This window comes from Dipodomys ordii, unplaced genomic scaffold, assembly GCF_000151885.1.
Source record: "Dipodomys ordii isolate 6190 unplaced genomic scaffold, Dord_2.0 Scaffold45, whole genome shotgun sequence".
In the NCBI taxonomy this organism is placed as follows: Eukaryota; Metazoa; Chordata; class Mammalia; order Rodentia; family Heteromyidae; genus Dipodomys; species Dipodomys ordii.
This window is the reverse complement of record NW_012267261.1, coordinates 215,169-229,684: the sequence shown is the minus strand read 5'-3', so window position 1 is coordinate 229,684 and position 14,516 is coordinate 215,169. Positions and strand designations below refer to the sequence as shown.

The 14,516-nt window shown below is 39.6% G+C and overlaps 1 protein-coding gene across 1 annotated transcript in view; it reads left to right on the top strand.

Moving 5' to 3' along the window:
- Positions 1 to 1,064: 1,064 nt before the first annotated feature.
- Bcl6 (B-cell CLL/lymphoma 6) overlaps positions 1,065 to 14,516 on the top strand; it is a 51,173-nt gene continuing 37,721 nt past the window's right edge. Inside the window, exon 1 of the mRNA XM_013019444.1 lies at positions 1,065 to 1,109. The gene's annotated coding sequence lies outside the window, so the exon portion shown is untranslated. The remainder of the gene's footprint in view (positions 1,110 to 14,516) is intronic.

The following is a 14,516-nucleotide window of genomic DNA, read 5'->3' as shown; positions in this document are numbered from 1 at the left end:
ACTTACTAGATTCAGATCAAGGAGTCAAGGTTGGAAGCCAGCCCAGGCAGGAAAATCCTTGAGATCCTTATCTCCAATTAACCAGCAAAAAGCTGGAAGTGGAGCTGTGGCTTAACTGGTAGAGTACCAGCCTTGAGCAAAAGAAGCTAGGGTTCAGAATCCAAGCCCCAGTATAGGCACATTAAAAAAAGTAAATAAACAAATAAATAACATGTCCAACTCCTAAATGTGGCCAATTATGCAAAGAGTTCTGGGAGACCGAGTTCTTTGCTTTATAGATATCTAAGAAGAGTTCAGTAGATTCCTTACTAGAGAGTGTCATGTTTGGAGATTCAATATGAAGTAATTTCTAACCCAGCAATATTTTGGATCTCTGGTTCTACTTACTCTTACGAGACCACTCTGAGGATATAAGTAACAGGTTTTGCATTTACACTTTAAAAATAAGTTGTCCAGTCATGCTTGGGAAGAGAGAGAAGACACATCTGCACATGGATTGAATCTTTTAATACTAATGACACCAATACTCCAGGATTCTGAGCCATGCAATTCGGCTAAATATAGATGGCAGCACTGTGACAAAAAGGAAAAAAAAAAGTCAGTAGAGGCAACTAACATGCCCAAACCTGGATTTGGCAAACAGGAGACAGCGAGATCACCTTACTGGTATTTTCTGTGGGACCTGATAATTAGCTCTCTGCTCACTTCTTCTTGGATCTTCTAAGAATCTCTGCATCCTACTTAGTTTGTGCCCAGTGTGGTACCCTTGGTTCACCGGATTATTCTGTAGCTCAGTCCTGTCCGTCTCTTGGCATGCTGCCTGGTCCAAGTCAGAAGTTGAAAGGTTCTACTTCCTTAAAATGCAGCAGTTCCCAACAGAAACTACATCAATCAACCGATTAGTATAATTACGCCTGTGCTGCTCAAGTCTTGGTAAGGATCTCTGGCTTTGTCTTCTATAAGGCTGGCCTTTCCCTGATCTAGCTGAAAGTCAACCACTGGGAAGGAAGTGCATGGGAATATCTGGAATGATGCAGAGACAACATCTTTTCAAATCACTGTAGTCCTGAAGAAGGCAGACAGCGCTGGAAGCAATTTCTCCATACCTGGTAAGGCTTTTCAGTCTTGGGTTGAAATGCGGGGTGTGGAGAATGACTCAGGAGTTCAAGAATGACATGGAAAGGAGCAACAAAAGAGGTTTCTTGCCCTAACTCTCACTTCATCGGAAGGCCCCATGCTCCTTCTCACTTGGGGGATTCCCATTTGGTAGCTTTGTGGGTTTGTGTTGATTTGCTGGCCAGATTTAGGAATATCACAGTCCAACACTTGCAGCTATGTGGATCTACAAGGACTCAGAAATATGACGGGACTCACTTTGGCTTCAAGTTAAACCCAAGATGGGGAAGGAAGGTCCATCCCTAGAAGGTTGTACCTGAAAGGCCAGGCCCACGCTTGTTAACACAGGAAAGGGTAGAAAGACCTAGCTTGCTCTAGTGTTCTCTTTCAGGAACCACAAATGGGTAGTAACGTCACACTAATCAGAGAGCAGGGCTCATGTTTCTGCTCCTGCCTGCTCCTGTCTGGGGTTGCCTTGACCTAATCTATTTGAGAAAAAAAATAGATACCATCAACAACAAAACCCACAAAACTATTTGGCTCTAAAGTAAATCTCTTTAACCAACATTTCTCCTATTCCTCCAAAGAATTTTCTTTATTTCTTTCTTTTCTTTCTTTCTTTACTTTCTCTACCTTCCTTCCTTCCTTCCTTCCCTCCCTCCCTCCTTTCTTTCTTTCTTTTTCTTTCTTAGTTTTCTTTCATTCATTCTTTCTCTTTCTGTCATTCCATTTTATCTCTTCTCTTTCCATTTCTTTCTTATGACTCTCTAGACTCTGATACATGTTCAAGCAATGGACTTAAATGCTTAACACAGTCATCAGATGAACCAAACACAAGACCTCTGGATCTGTTGGTGGAAATGGGGAAGTGAAACTGACCATTGATTGAGTGGTGACAAGAAAGAGCAGTCGGTTCTATTCCCTGCAGTGTGACTGGGATTTTTTTTTTGCTCTAAGAAGAGGATTAAATAACAGAGCTTTCCAGGAAAAGAATTATTTTTCTTTCCTTCTTATTCTTTTCTCAAACCATTCAGAAATACAACCATTGGGTAACTGAAGATTAATTTCTCTTTAGGGAAAAGCCTAATGTCACTGAGGAATAATATTAGAATTATAATTACTTTGAATGATAATATTCAAATGATTTTATATTTACTCTGTTGACATCCAAATAATACAATGGGGTTTGAAAGGACAAATATGAATATTCTTCCAGTTTTCCATTGTAGGAACCAGAGCCAGAACGCAAAATGTCTTACTAAGGGTCATATAATAGAAAAAAGGCATCAAAATATAGTCCTGACTTTCCTGACTCAGTGTTTTGTTTTTGGGAGTACAGGTATTAAGAGTTAAACTCAGTGCTCTATCACTTGAGCTATAATTCTACTTCTGGCCCTTTGCTAGCTATATATATATATATGTATGTATGTATATATATATATATATATATATATTCTATCTATCTATCTAATCTGTTGATTTATTTGCCTGGGCTGGCTTCTTAGGGTGATCCTCAGATTTCAGCCTCCTGAGTAGCTAGGATTATAAGTATGAGGCACTGGCACCCTTCTGTCTCTTTATATGTTTACCTATCCCTTGTAACCTCTTCGCATGCAAGTCCTTTTGTGTGGGGGGGGGGCAGTTCATGGGGGCTCAGAGCTTGGTACTGACCCTGAACTCTTTTTACTGAAGACTAGTGCGCTACCAGTTTGAGCCACAGCTCCACTTCTGGTTTTCTGGTGGTTAATTGGAGATAAGAGTGTCATGGACTTTTCTGCCTGGGCTGGCTTTGAACCACAATCTTCAGATTCCAGCCTCCTGAGTAGCTAGGATTACAGGTATGAGCCACTAGTGCCTGGCCTCATGCAAGTCTTTTAAGTCTTCAGGTTGGTAGAGTTGGGTTTGAATATCAAGAGAAAAGAATATTAACAACTTCTTTGACATTTCAGTTTCACAATTATTTGAATAAATCCCATAATAAAAATGCTGTATACCAAAACCACAGTGTTTTTGTTATGTCTTGGTTTATTACTTGTCTTAACTAAGTGGCCAACTTATGTGTGAGCTTAACACAAGAGATAGCTTATGCATCATGCTCACTGTCCAGTTGCCCAGTGTACTATTGAATCATCATCTGATCTGTCTCAGGAATTCTGGAAAAAGAAGTGGTGGTTGGTGATCAGGATGTCACTGTGAGTATGCCAATGTCTTGATGAAAACAGATCAATTTAGGGCCCCTCTCTAAGAAGGAAATTTTCCACTTCCTACTAAATAAGGCTAAGATTAAAGGGCCACTTCTCCTCTCTCCTCTTCTCATGATCATTATCTGCCTCATAAGTCAACCATGAATTCAACCTTAGATAAATGTAGTATTGGTGAAGAGAGTCATTTAGGTGAATGAAATCCTCCATTTTTCCAAACTGTGTGTGATTTTGGATAAGTCCTTTCACTTTGTGAACATCAATGTCCCTATTTATCCAATAAGCAATTTCATCTTCCCTAGCATTAACTTTATAAATGCAGTACTTCCAACACATTATTTTGAGGGGGGAAAGTATTGGGTAAAATTGGAAATGAACAATAAATATTAACAATTAATTTCTGGCTTTACCATGCAAAATTAGAAAGTAACTCAATGATGAAAGTAAATTAAAATCTCTTATCAAATAATGTGCAGAGTGAACATTTCAGTGAGTTTAATATGTTTTAGACATCTACATATTATATATTATACAACATATATATTATATATAATTCAATATATATAATACATTATATCTAATTATCTATATTACATATATATTCCTTAATACCTAATTCTTTAACACCTTAATTCCTTCCATTAGTATTTCAAAGGATGCTTTAGGATTTATCACTGTATACTTTAACCTTATATCAGTTATATGAGATCTAATTCCAGTGCCAAATCCCTAATTCCATGTTAGTGCTTATAGGTCTGCTTTTCTGATAGAGCTGTGATTGGTACAGAGAATTACTGAAAGTCCTAAGCCCTGTCAGGTCTGACCTTGGGCATTCACCTTTCCTTACAGATGTATTCCAGATTTCATCAGAGAATATTCCAAAGCAGCTCTAGGGTTTTTTATCCATTTCCTATTACATTGAACAGTTATTGGACATATAGTATACAGGTCAGATATTATGCTTTAGTGATTTACAGGTACAATATTACATTATCCTTCTCCCTGGGAAGAAGTATATTGTTCCATTTATGGATGAGGACACTGGGAAGGAACTTGGGCCAAAATCACTAATAAGTGGCAAAATCATGATTCAAACACAGACAGTTTGGTTCCAAAGTCTACACCCTGGGATTCAAAGCTAAGTTGCTCACTAGCAAGCTGAAGGGGCCTAAATTATTGGTGGGAGGGCAGGGCCTTGGGATAGGGGTTTATGGGATGAGGACATAGAAGTTCCTGAGCTGAGTCTTAGTCAAACCGGCCTTGGCTGTGAGCATGACCTGGACATGTCAACTTTCTTGTCTGAGAACCAGAGCTCTCATTTGTAAGACTAGAGGGGATAATCTGATAAGGATCATAGTGGCTATGGAGAAAGCAAAACGCCAAAGCACTGGGCATGCCTCCAGACCAAAAATACTAATAGCCTCATTGATTCTAAATCTGAGCAGATACCATGTTGGTATCGGGTCTTTAGTTTTGAATAGAACACACTAGGTACGTAAAGTCCCTGCTTTAGGAAGTAGCTGAACTAGGTGATCCCTACAAATCCATTGAGGATTCTAGGTCCTCAGGTCTTCAGTTGGGAGTAGAAGGAAGGGACATAACAGACAGTGTCTTTTCTTCCAATGTCTGTCTGAAAGAATGCTAACGTACATAGGGATAGTAGGTTTTTACCTTTGGAGATTCTTGATAAAACCCAAGCCCTTGGAGCTTTCCGACAGTGCAGGGGGTCTAATGAAAGTCACCAATATTTCACAGAAAGAAGGGTGAGGCTATGTCTTTGCCTTCCAGGATGTTGTTGCTCTTATTAGCTTTTCTTGGAAGGGAGGGTATATAGATTTCCCAATAATGAAGGGGAAAAAACTCATATTCAGTTGGGAAATCACAAATCCAGATGATTCTTTATACGCTATCATTTTGTGACTCAGCTAGAAGATAACAAGTTAACTGCACTTAAGTGAAGGGCTAAGCACTATAGAGAGTAGAGAAAGGACATGATTCTTACTCTACGATACCACTCTCTAATCGTCTTCCTTCAAGGAGGTAAACCAATAGTTGAAGAGAAGATGAAAGTTTCAGCAGGATTCCCAGAAAGGATAATTGAGGGTTTCTCTCATCTCCTTGGCCACCCTCTCTCATTCTTTCCTGCTGCTGTGTCCCTTTCTTTGAAGCCTCTTCACAAGAAGCATCTCAGAGCTCAGCCACTGGGGCTTGTCCTGTGCTTGCTTCCTCAGGTATCTTATCCAATGTTAGTTTTAATAAAACCTTATCCTTGAAAACTCCTGTATTTCTAGGAACACCTTAGACTTCTCTCTAGAATTCCAGATTTCTCTTACTGAATGTGTGCATTCAAATTGGAGTTACTGATGTGTCCTCCCCTTCTTCATATTTGAGGCCCTTGTACCTTTTTGCTGTCTTGGTCATTAATAAGTCCATTTCTCCTTTGCTCAGTTCCAGGAACTTGGAGTTGCTTCTTTTTCCTGCTTCTCCACAATCCACATCCCTTCTACTAGTGTTTTAATTTCATTTTATTTCCTATTTTATGTATTTTTAAATTTAATTTGTATATTATTTTTAGCTCCTCCTTGAAAATATATACACAACCTGAACATCCTTTACCCTTTCCCCATCTCAATCAACATCATCTCTTTCCAGGGTTATGATAATAGCTTCCTCAGTGGCCTCTATGTCTACTTTGCCCATCTCAGTGAAGTAGAACTTGCCCAAATCCTTCATATCATTCCATGTCCGGCACAAAAATAGGGCATTCTTCTAGTGCCCTATGGAGTCTACCCAGCAAGGTCCTAACTGTCCTCATTTCCCGCCACTCTGCCCACCTCTTCACCCCAGCCATCCCAGCCTTCTTGGAATTCTCTCTGCTTGATGCTCTCATGGTTCTCTTCTGCAACTTTTTTCAAGTCTTCAATCAAATCACCTGCTCAATGAGGCCTTTCTAGCCATCCTATCTCAAAGAATACCTTTCCCCTCCCATATGCACCATTTCTCTTTCTTAGTCATTTTTCTTTTTTCAACCATTATTACCATTGAGATTACCATACACTCTTGAGTTTGTTACTGCTTCTCCTTGATAGAAGAAAAAAACTCCACAAAAGCTATGGAACATAATAACAGATACTTAGTAAATATTTGTGGAAGAAATGGGTAGAGAGGTTCATCAAAGTCTTTGTGGAAGATCCTGGGTTTGAGCTATTCTTTATACCATAGAAAGGATCTGAGCAGAGAAGCTGAGAATCAAATGTTCAAGAGAGGATACTGAGCAAAGACCCAGGAGACCTGGATAGAGTTGGCCTCTTTCTGCATCATCATTTTCCTTCTTGATTTTATTTCTTCTAGAACATCATGATCCTTCATTTAATATGTGACAAAAATCTCAGCTATTGATATAATAGGCAACTCATGGATGAAATTCCGAAGAATCATGAACCTGAATCTAGAATTGTGACCCAGGGCAACCTAGGTAACCCTCAGCTTTCTCATCTGTCAAGGAAGAATTACAACACTGGCTTATAAAACTCTCATTTGGCTGCTGTGAAGATCGAAGGAGATAACAAGTGGAAAAGAGCTTCATTCTCTTAAAGGTTGGATGTCTGTAGTGGAGATTCAGTAGAATATATGAATGTGTGTGTATGTTACGCGTGCGTGTGTGCGCATGCGTGTGTGCGTGTGCCCATCCTGGTACTTAAACTCTCAGCCTAGGCACTGCTCTTTAGCTTTTTCACTCAAGGATGATGTTTTATCACTTGAACTATACCTTAATTTCTGACTTTTTAGTGGTCAATTGGAGAGAAGAGTCTCAAGCTTTATTCTTCCCAGACTGGCTTTGAATTCTCAGCCTCCAGAGTAGCTAGGATTACAGGCATGGGCCACTAGTACCCAGCTGCATAGTACCCAACTGCATGAATGTCTTAATAAAATTTTTTAAATAAGCTATTAAAATAAATAATAAACAATAAATAATCGATATATAAATAAACAATATATATAAATATATAATTTATATAAATTAATTTTTATTGTAAAGATGATATACAAAGGGATTACAGTTATATAAGTCAGGTATTGAACAGTGTCACGCCTTCCCTCATTTTCTCCCATTTTTTCCCCTTTGGGCCCCCTGCCTCCCAAGTTGTATAGTTCATTTCCAGCATAGTGTCTAGTAAGTATTTCTCACTAGCGTGAGTATCACCCTTTTCACCATTGTTTATAAATTTATATAAATATATAAAGATATATAAATATAATATAAAGATATGCAATATACTCTTATATAAATATATATGAATTATACAAATAGAAACTAAATAAAAAATAAAAATAAAATTTAAAAACTGACTCACATATCAAACTCCATAAAAAAAAAGGGGTGGATGGGTTGCAATGACTAATTAAGAAACTTTTTATCTAGATTTTGGATATGGTAGTGATATGGAATTGGAAGATATTCTTCCTAATTAATTGCTCATATAAGGGGTTACGTATTTCTGGTACACCAGGTTCTGGAGATTATTGGTTCTTTCATTCTTAAATACTAGTGTCTCTTTTTTTTTGTCGGTTGTGGGGCCTGAACTCTGGGCCTGAGCGCTGTCCCTCAGCTCTTCAGCTCAAGGCTAGTGCTCTACCACTTGAGCCACAACGCTACTTCCAGTTTTTTTGTGGTTTATTGGAGATAAGAGTTTCTCGGCTTTTCCAGCCCTGGCTGGCTTTGAACTGTGGTCCTTAGATCTCAACCTCCTGAGTAGCTAGAATTACAAAGGATGAGGTACTGGCACCCAGCTGAACTCTGAATTCATTTTTTTTTTTTTTTTTTGGTCATGGGGCCTGAACTCTGGGCCTGGGCGCTGTCCCTCAGCTCTTTAGCTCAAGGCTAGTGCTCTACCACTTGAGCCACAATACCACTTCCAGCTTTTTCTGCTTATGTGGTGCTGAGGAATTGAACCCAGGGCCTCATGCATGCAAGGCAAGCACTCTACCACTGAGGCACCTTACCAGCACCTAGTGTCTCCTTTAGAATAGAAAGGTTCAGGCTCATGGAAGTTGCCCATGGTTGCATTTTTTTTTTTTTAATCTCCACATTTATCTCAAGAGCCTGTGCTCTTTTCACTAACTTGCGTTTTAGAGGCTTTGGTGCAAACAATTATGCAGTAACAGTACTACTTCAGTGGCCTGACTCTGGACAAATGAATAATAATATACAAGTCTAAAGTGGGATCTTAAGCAGATAACAGACTGAGCTACTAGATGTAATTCTAAGAATGAAAAAAAGTAAGTGTACATCCCAGTGTATGAATTCAACTGCCTAGGCCACTGTTTTATGCTATAAATATTTTCTTCTTCCTTTTTTCTTCTTCTCCTTCTTTTTTTTTTTTTTTTTTGTTGGTCACAGGGCTTGAACTCTGGGCCTGGGCGCTGTCCCTCAGCTCTTCGGCTCAAGGCTAGTGCTCTACCACTTGAGCCACTTCCGGCCTTTTCTGTTTATATGGTGCTGAGGAATCAAACCCAGGGCCTCATACATGCGAGGCAAGCATTCTACCACTGAGCCACCTTCCTAGCCCTATAAATATTTTCTTTCAGCACAACATAATAACAATTTAGAAATTTTGACCTACATTTTTAATTAAAATAAAAGAATGATAGGGCTGGTGGCAATGTCCATTGGTCTTTCCAAGCATTAGAACTTCCTTTTAAAGCAATGATAGAAAAATAAGATTTGGGGGATGATAGGCAATCCCAATCTAGATTTTACCTCACTCATAACACTTTTGTAGTTATTCAAGAGCTACCTCTCATATAATAAGGCTTTTGAATGTTTTCTAAATATATGCAGGTATCTATATGTGTATATAAAATGTTCATGGTAATGGCTTGCTTTGGTAATTTGTAAGTTCATTTGGATGGATGATGGATGTAAGATGGATGAGTGAACCAAGATATCAGAGATAACCTGTAGTTGTGTACAGAGTACTAAAAGAATACCTTAAAATTTTATGTACCAGAAAAATGTATGGAATAACTACTAGATGCTGGTAGAAGAAAATAGAGGAGGGGTCATATCTCCTTGCACTGATCTCAAAAATCTGTAAGAATACACACACACACACACACACTTTCAGTTAAGTGATTTCCATAGTTAAGAGTCACTTATATTGGAGGTGAAAGACAATTTTCTTTGGTGTATCTCACTAAGTACAAAAGTGTTAGAGTGAAAGAGGAAAGAAAGATTACAGACAGAAGTGATTCATAGGCAAACAAGAAGAGCAGGGGGGAGAGAAAACACATTTCTTCCCTTGTCATCACAATTTTCAGAAATGCTATGGAAAAAGATCTGAAGGAGGCAGAAAACTTTGAAAGGGCTAGGAATGTGACTTAGTGGTAGAATCCTTGCCTGTTATATGTGCAATCCTTAGTCCAAGAAGGAAGGATAAAAAGGGAGGGAGGGAGGGAGGGAAGAATGGAGGGCTGGAAGGCAGGCAGGCAGGCAGGCATGGGGTTGGAGGCATGGCTAGGGTGGTAGAGTGTCTGTCAGTGAATGAAAATGTCAAATCAAAACTATGAGTCCCATTCTTGGACAAAATAAAAAGGAAGAAGAAAAAGAATGAGAAATAAAGGTGAGAAAGAGTGAGGAAGGAGGAAGGAAGGAGAAAAAAGAAAGAGAAAAGAAGGAAGGAAAAAGAGAGAGGAGAAGGAGGTAAGCAGGGAAGGAGGGCAGAAGAAAGAAAGAAAGAAAGAAAGAAAGAAAGAAAGAAAGAAAGAAAGAAAGAAAGAAAGAAAGAAAGAAAGAAAAGAAAAGAAAAGAAAGAAGGAAAGAAAGAAAGAAAATAAGTTGATAAGATGGCGTAGGCTTTGCTTTAGTGTAGGCTTGGGATTTAGCTGATCCACCACCCTCCAGCTTCTCATTGGTCCTTTGATGGAGAAAAACATTTGACTCCTGGTTTATAAAACTGAGATGTGTGCCTGTGTGCATCTGTCAGAAAACACACACACACACACACACACACACACACACACACAACAATGAGATGACCTTGTAAAGGCTCTGCAGAGAGTGAGTGAGTCCCTGCTCAAATATGTTCTCAGAAATCCCCCACCTCCAAAACTACCTCGACCTCCAATTTCCTGAATACCCCTGAGCCAGGCCTGAGGCACTCCTTGTCTGCTACATTCAGATGTCAGACCAGATGATCTTGGTGAGTCCATTAAATGAGTCTGACGAGTCTCATTTTTCACTCAAGAGGGGAAATACCAGGATAGCATATTAAACAGTATATGCTGTACATATTTATGTCCACAAGCCATTTACTGTGCTTTACTAGTATTGCTTTCTCATTTACCAAGGAGTAAATCAAGGGAAGAAACAGAGAAGGAAATAATTCTATGCCTCTGTTTTGGCCCCTCATCATCAGGAAAGACTCTCTTAGAAGGTTAGAGAAGAGCATTCAGGAATGAGTTGCTTCATTGGGAAGAACTCTGCCCTTGAAAATCGTGTGTCATCTTCCCAGCCATTCATTCCCTTTAATTCTCAGTCCTGTTCCAGTAAAAGTTTTAGCTATCTTTCTTTTTGATTGCATCTCTTAATTGTTGCCATTCTGGGCTGAGATCATGATACTCCCAAGAGACCTAACAGAATCTGGAAGACAACAGAACTGAACACTGAGTCTTCCGTAACTGACTCATGGACTAAATGTGCACAAACAGAGCCAAGTCTTGGGAATGCAGCCTTGCTACCTGAGGCTGCAGTGGCCAGTTGTGAGTTTTTAACCCAGTTCTTACTTGATTGCCTTTCTTTTAGTGTAAGACATATTTGCCAATGGACTCCCCTCTCCCTCAGTCCTTGTCTTTAGAGATATAGTTATGTCAGTCTCCCCTACATGATGGTCCTCACTGAGAGAGACCTAATGCAGCCACTGGTGCAGTCCAGGGTTGCATCAATATTTAGCATTTCACTCACCTACTGGCCTTTTCAACTAATTCTTATAATGAAATTAGATTTCTTGACACTGAAGCCAGGTTTCATATTTAATTATTGACTTTCACCATACAGGAAAGGATGGCCAAATGTAAGAATGGCTGGAACATTCTGGCAAAGGTATTAATTGGGATCTTCCATTCTCAAAGCAGTTGCATATGCTAATACATAGGAAATAATCTATCTCCAAGGTTTCTAGGGACCTAAGAGTGGGTAAAGCCTGAAAGGGAAAACTGACAAGCCTTAAAAGGAATCACTGGAACTCTCAAAAAAAAACAAAAACAAAAACAGCCAGTGGTCAAAGGGAGGCAGAATTGAATTGGTTGGACTATTTTCCTCTATTTTTTGTGCCAGTATTGGGACTTGAACTCAAGGCCTACATACTGTCCCTTAGCTTTTTTGCTCAGGGCTGGTGCTCTAGCACTTGTGCCACTGCTCAAAAAGCTCCTGCTTTTGGTGATAAATAGGAGATAAAAACCTTATGGCCTTCCCTTCACTGTTGGCTTCAAACTGTGAGCCATAGATCTCAGCCTCCTGAGTAGCTAGGGTTACAGGTATGAGTTACTGGCATTCAACTCTAACTCCTTTTGATGACTCACCTGTCATCTCAACTAATTAGAAAACTTTATAAGAAGCCACCTGCTTGATCCTAGAAAACAACCCTGAGACATTTGAATTTTACTTGTACCTTTTTCTAAGATTGAAGTTAGCTCACAACTATTCATTTTCCCCTATTTGGGTACAGAAGCAGGGTGAGGAGGAGCTAAGGTAAAAAGAGGAGGAAGAAAGAGGAATAAGGTACCAGAAAGGAGGATCTAACACTGGATTTCAGTTCCCACTACTGGAAAATGGTTCATTTCCAATTCTGCATTTCAAGAACAAAAAGACTTTCTGGTGATCTTTTTTATTCTCTTTGGATCAGTATGAATCTTTAGCAGCAATTTGTGTCTTCTAGTACTTAAAGGTTTAAAATATTTAGGGAAGTGAAATAATCATATTTAAGGATGGCTCCGGAACCAAGACAAGGTAATTCAAACTAATTGCTCCCCAAATACAATCTCAGAATCTGTTACCAAATCACCCAATGGTTTGATGTAACTGAAAATTTACTCACTAGTTTATCACATCACTCAACACCCACTTTGAATCTTCTCCTTCACTGTATTCGAATCTTTGGGGGATTCTACGATGTCCATCCTTAATAGTAATTGTAATTTTAGGGAACAAAAAACAGAGACCCACAAAATTTAGTCCATTGGGGAACTATATAACTGGAACCTAGAGCCTCAGATTTCAAATCTAATTCTCTTTCACTTCTATGTACTTTAGTCAACATTTTCTAAGTGAGCATCATATGCTAGATACAATGCCATGAAACACAAAAGAAATAACCCTGTCCCAGAGCTTACCATTTCTTCTGGCAAAGACAGAAATCAAGGCACAGGGGTGTTGAGAAGGAAAGTGCATAGGTCCCTGGGGATTGGTCAGTCAGGAGTCTGGTGTAGAAAACTGAATAGATGAAACTGGAAAGATATTAGAAGGTCTGAAGTACTTCATTTGTTGTTGTTTTTTTTTTAAAGTCAGGTGCTGGTGGCTCAATCCTGTAATCCTAGCTACTCAGGAGCATGAGAGTTGAGGATTGTGGATCAAAGCCAGCCTTGGCAGGAAAGTCCTTGAGACTCTTATCTCTAATAAATTACTCCCCCCCCACACACACACATATACAAAAAGAAAATCTGGAAATAGAGCTCTGGCTCAAGTGGTAGGGCAGTAGTCTTGAGCAAAAGATGTTCAGAGACAGTGTCCAGGCTCCAAGATCAAGCCTCAGGAATAGGAAAAAAACCCAATCCAACATTTACTGATTCAATATCATATCACGTCTTCGTAATACATCTCCCCAAATCATGGCCTTTATTAAAGCATCATTCATAGTCTTTTTTCTGTGCCATTTTCTTTTGAGCATTTGCTAGAATTTTAATGCTACTGCCTCCCAAGGAAAAGATTAGTGGTTAGACACTGAAAGCTACTAGACTTCCTTCCAACTAGTTGTAAAATTGGTTTTTAAAAAAAATCTTATCTGCTGGCTGCTGGTGGCTCATGCCTGTAATCCTAGCTACTCAGGAGGCTGAGATCTGAGGACCATGGTTCAAAGCCAGCCCAGTCAGCCAAGTCCATGAGACTCTAATTTCCAATAAACCACCAGAAACCTGGAAGTGGTGCTGTGGCTCAAGTAGTAGAGTGTTCACGACCACCACCAACAACAACAAAAATGTTATCTGGTAGCATTACACATGCACTGCTTCAATTTAGATCTAGAATGTTCCCTAAAGGCCTATATGGTAAAAGCTTGGGCTCTAGCTTGGTGCAAGAGTAGCTAGGGTTACAGGTGTGAGTTACAAGTGGTGGTAGAAATATTGAGAGGACCTATGAGGAGGTCTTTGGATCATCGAGGAGATGACCTTGAAAGTGATAGTGGGACCTCAACCTCTTTTTTCTTTTTTTCTCTTCTGGCTTTCCCATCGTGGAGTTAACAGATTTTTGTTTCACCCCAAAATTCCGCCATGGTGTGCTGCCTAGGTCTAGGTGCAAAGCAAGACTCAGACTGTTGAGATTGTGAGCCAGTATTAACACAATACCCACTTACATTTGCCTGGCCACAGAGAAGAAATGGCTATACCTCCTGGCTGATGGACCCAGTCCAAACACATCCTGGGACTTGATGACTGGGATGCTATAGAAAGTGGTCCAGAGGCATGCTTGGCACCTGGAGCTACAAACTATGGGCTTATTACCTGGAGGTATGAGTTATCCACAGAGTTACACGGTTTTGGTTAAGACAGTATCATGAACTACCAGGTATTAAGTTTCTGCTTATAATGCATGGTGTTCTAGAGTTCAGGCTCTGGGTGTCACTTGAGGACATGTGCTTTGGAAGGGCATGATGCATAGTGACCTATCTGTTCACTGGAGAACCTCACAGATACTATGCTCACAAGGAAATAAAAATCAGGTAAAAATAAAAAAAATCAGGGTCTAGAGTCTCCGTTAAGAAAACAGAGTCATCTGAATCCAAGATAAGGTGTCAATCTTACTGGAAGAATTGATATTCTCAGTTATGAAGCTGTGGCCTGAGTCTAAGCCAACCCAACGATGATGGTAGAGAAAGTTAAGGTTCTGTCTAGACCAGACCTTTTATTTTGTCAGTCTCAGGGCTTGAA